This window comes from Octodon degus, unplaced genomic scaffold (genome assembly GCF_000260255.1).
Source record: "Octodon degus isolate 3935 unplaced genomic scaffold, OctDeg1.0 scaffold00027, whole genome shotgun sequence".
Classification (NCBI taxonomy): domain Eukaryota; kingdom Metazoa; phylum Chordata; class Mammalia; order Rodentia; family Octodontidae; genus Octodon; species Octodon degus.
Window position 1 is genome coordinate 6,872,944 of NW_004524603.1, and position 4,875 is coordinate 6,877,818.

A 4,875-nucleotide genomic window follows, 5' to 3' on the forward strand; every position below is an offset into this window, starting at 1 on the left:
AGAGCAAGGTGAAGGGATACGTGAGAAACCAGCTCCGCACGCGCACTTGGTGAGAACAAAAGCAAGAGAAGATTAAGGCAAAACCAAAAGCACACGCAGATCCGGGCAACTCGGCCCAGCCTCGGGTGCGAGGTCGGGAGAGGGTTTCCTGTCGGCCGCGGGTTTGCATTTAGAGCGCGCACATCTCGGAGAGCCCACGAGAGGCTCCACATCCAGGGTCCTGAGAATTACTCGGCGCCGTCCTGGATCTTGTGACTTTATTCTTAGAAATGAGCTGACCTGCTGCGCGTCGGGGACAGCACGCCTCCTGTCCCCTCCCACGCCGCGCAATCAAAGCTGGCTGACACTGGAAACGTCCTGAGGTGTCTGGCGTTTCGTAACAGGGGAAAGGACTGCGGTGTTTGAATATTTCTAGGAAACAAGCCATTCTTCTAGGATTTGGAGGTTTTGTATCTCAGGGTTTTTCAATTTAGGGTTTAAGTATTAAAAAAATTTAAGCTAGGCCTGGTGGAGCAAGGCTGCAACCAAGTAATCTGGAAGGCTGAGACAGGAATTGCAAGTCTGAGCACAGTCTGGGTAATTTAGCAATTTAGCCAGAACTTGTCTCAAAATTTTAAAAAAGAGCAGAGCTTGTGGGCCAGCGTGAATGCTCTGTGTTCGACCCCCAGTACTGAACTACCAGGCAGGAGGGCCCTCCTTTGATGTTTTCAGGATTTAAAAAATTTTCTTTTTGAGCAAATTTACCACAGAAGGTGTGTATTTCTATATAGAGCAACTGCACTTAATTGCTAATGAGATTTGCTCTGCTAATTAAACCTGAGTGTAAACTCTGATTGCAGGAATTTAACCAGAGAGGATCCCAGCTGACAGGTGCGGACCAAAAGCCAGGGTGACAAGGAGCCAGGCAGGCTGTCACAGCACAGTCACCAAGGCCACCTCCTTTCCTCCCTGCCTGGGACTGGAGGTTGAGCCTAGTCTGTAAACACATACTGTGTGTGTGTGTGTGTGTGTGTGTGTGTGTGTGTGTACACCTGTGTATTTTAGATGTCAGACAAATAAATTTATGCAGCCAGTTGTGGTGCCTCCTCACTGTAATCCCAGCAGTTGGGAGACTGAGGCAGGACAATAAACTAGAGTTTGAGGCCAGCCTAGATTACATAGTGAGTTCAAGACCAGCCTGAACCACAGGGCAAAACCAGGTTGCAACCAACCAACCAACCAAAAGCAGCCAGGCTTAGTGGTACTTGCCTGTAATCTCAGCCCTCTGGGAGGCTGAGGCAGGAGGATTGCCATGAGTTCAAGACTACACAAACCCTTGTCGCGCATGCCATGCCGGTCCCTGACCGGCTACTGAGTCCGTGCACGGTGGCCCGTAATCCCAGCTCTGAGGAGGCTGAAAACAGGAGGATCACTACGAGTCTGAGCTACATAGCGAGAGCCTGCACCAAGTACATTAATGAAAAACTTAAAGTAAATAAATAAACTGCTCAGGCAGACCCTGTCTCAAAACCAAAAACCAAAAACCAAAAAACAAGACAAAACAACCCTAAGAAAAAAAAAAAAAAAAAAGTTATTAACTGCGCATGTATGGATCTCACAGTAACACTTAGACTTCTTTCTTGTATACCGATTCCTTCACCTCTGAACTGCTACTCCCCCAAGTTGTGCAAACACTGTTCATTTTGGTGAATTATTCTTCAGAGTTTTTTTTCTTTTTTTCCCCTGAGTTATCTTCTTTTCTTTTCCTACGTGTTTGAGGCGAGGCCGGCTGCCCCGCTCGGGCAGGTCCTGCGCTCGCTGGTGGTCCAGGCTCGGCCGAGCTCCAGGGGTCCTCCCGCCCCCGCGACCTGGCTGGCTTCTCGGATTTTTCTGTCCGTGTACAAATGCACACACACGCATCCGCCCAACAGCACCAGATCACGGCATGTGTAATTTGAAAGGAAGCTTTTTGGATTCGTTTTTACGCCTCCATGAGAGATACGCTTTAACTCAAGTTGTATTGATGCGATTTTGTAAAAACTGAAGACTTTTTAATAAGCTGAGAGCGTATGATAAAGTATGTTTTTCTTTCGTATGTTGCCTTTTTTCCTGGTACTTTCAAGGATAATACACAAATATTGCTGGGAAGATTTGAGGAAGAAAACAGCTCACAGCCGAGAATTGTAAGTAGTTTGTGTAAAATTTGCCGTTTAAGTGGCAAAACACACAGTTGGTCAAGGTTGGGTGTGGGGGGAGACAATGTTAATCAGTTTAACAATAACCCACAGCCGTCGGACCAACTAGAAGAAAGTGTAAATCTCTGGCTATTTATAGTCCCTATCTGCAATCTTTTTACAGTTAGGAGATTTTTTATGCCTTTTGCTGCCAGCATGAAAAATGAGACAAAACAACTGTCCAGATTCAGTACAATGAAAATAAAATAAAATTACTCCCTCCTAGGCCATAATTACTTCTTCCTAGGCTATAATGATGAGGATTATGTTAGTCGCCAAGCTGTTTTGCATTTCAGTTTCTGAAATGCATTGTGGGTATTTTCAGCTAACTATGAAAGTAAACGCGGACGTCATAAGGGACCCCTGCGGGTGGGGACCGCCCCGCCGGGCGCAGCGGGCGGAAGTGGGCGTGGCCTCCCGCGCTGCGCGTTTCGGGTCCGTTGCAGCGGGCTCGGGAGCCCGGGTCCCACGGGGGCGGCGTCCAGCGTCGGGATCCCCTGCTGCAGAAAGCCGGATCGCCGCGCCGCGTCTCTAACGGTTAGAGAAGCAGCGTCAAGCCGCCGAGCCGGGCGAGAGCGGTCGCGCCTGAACCTCCTAGATGACTTTCTCTCCGCTCCGCGGGGCGGGGGCTTCCTGTCGAGGATTGGCGGCCCCGGTGCAAACCGCGGGTGACCTTTGGAGGCTTTCACTCTTGATAATCCAAGTCTCAGGACGAACGGAGAGGGGTTACCTATCCTCGTAAGAAAACTTATCAACGAAAACACGAAGATCGAGTCCTTGGGGAGAGGGTTTCGAGAGGATGTGGGCAGAACGCCGGTCTTTGTCAGGCGTGAACTAAGCCCCGAAACTAGAATGTGAAATGCATTTTTATGAAAAATAGAGAAAAGATTCAATATGTAAACCCATTCAGGTAGTAACACCGTCTGAATTCTCTGTGAGGATAAAAAAAAAAATCCCTGTGGGGAAATTTCAGTGCATTTCTTGCACTTACTCAGCGTACAGCACTTTATTCAAAATATTTCTTAGGGTTTTCCTAGTAACTTGCTGTTCTTCCTGTAAAGACAAAACCAGGAACATTTTCAGAAGAAAAAGCCCCAGATGACTTCCTAATGACTGCGATTAATGAGAAAAACTTAGGAAACTCTGTTGTGGTTGGGTTGAGGATTTCAGAGAAAAAAATGAAGAAAAACATACATTTATGTCTTAAAATATTTAAAAATTGTCCTTGAGAAAATGGAAGTACAAAATCCTTAGGGATCTCTAAGGAGTAAGCTAGCTATCTCCTGACTTTACAAACATGCAAACAGCTGGGCCTAGTGGTGCACATTTGTAAACCCAGCTCTGAAGGGAGGCTGCGGCAGGGGGATCCCTGAAAGTTAGAGGCCAGCCTGCACTACAGAGTCTAAACTCAGTCTGATCGACACAGCAGGACCCTGTCTCAAAGATGCCATAAATAAATAAAAACTAACAAACATGTAACCTAGGAACAGATTGTAAGATACTAGGAATATTGTCAAATGTTATATATTTTGAAGGTAGGTAGTTGATCCAAGGAGAACAATAAATTTGGGGATTTTTCTAATTTGACTAAGGTAGGAATTTAACAGTGATCATTGTAGCTTGTGTAAAGACTTGCGCCTTTAAAAATATTATCTCATTTACATTCTATTCCTGGTATCTTTAGGAACTGGAACGCAACTGCTCTTCCTCTTCTCTGTAGTATTGGGATACATGACCCAAAACGTGCCTCTTCAACCTCAGGATTCCCGTGGGCTGAACGCATCTGTGAATCACTTCATGCACAAAGAGGCCTTCCCCTGGCTTCCCTTATTTGACTAGAAGCAGAAACTTCTGCGAAATGGGGCTGCCCTGAATTCTATCTTTGGCTCGCAGCTCCTCACGAGTGCCCTCCCTAGGGGAGTTGCAGCGCCCCCAAGAGAGACCTCGGCTGGGCGTGGTGGTGCACACCTGTAACCCCAGCCCTCGGGGAGGCTGCGAGCTTGAGGCCAGCCTGGGCACTCAGCCTGAGCTACACAGTGGAGCTCTGCCTCAAAAAACAACAAACAAACAAAAACAACCAACAGGGGCCAGGGAGATAGCTCAGAGGTCTAAGCGCCTGCGTGGCAAGCACAAGGACCGGGGTTTGATCCTTGTGCTGGTCACACCCTGGCTTGGCCACCCAAACTGGGCATGGTGACGCACACCTGTAATCCCAGCGCTGGAGAGGCTGAAACAGGAGGATGGCTATGAGTCCAAGCTGCGGGTGTAGAGGCTGTACTAAATACATGCATGGAGGAGGAAGAGCAGGAGGAGGAGGAGGAGGAAGAGGAGGAGGAGGAGGGGGGAGGAAAAAAGAAGAAAGACCTCTCAAACCCATGCAGATAAATGCTATCCCAAGCCTTCTTGGGATAGTATCTTCTGAAAACCTAGCTTTTGCTGAGCAACCCCATGTGTTTTCCCCATCACAGCCTTTCCCCTTTCCCTCACTAACTGGCGGCCAGAGCTCCTAATTCTAACCACTCTTTTGGGTTTCTCAGCACTGTGGAATGCACTGACGCAATGAACAAGTTGCTCAGCTTTTGCAGACCCTGTCACCTGACTGTAAGCCCTCCGTTCCTGCATCTGAGAGAATGAAGGAAAGGTGTTTGCTGTCCCTTGCGGA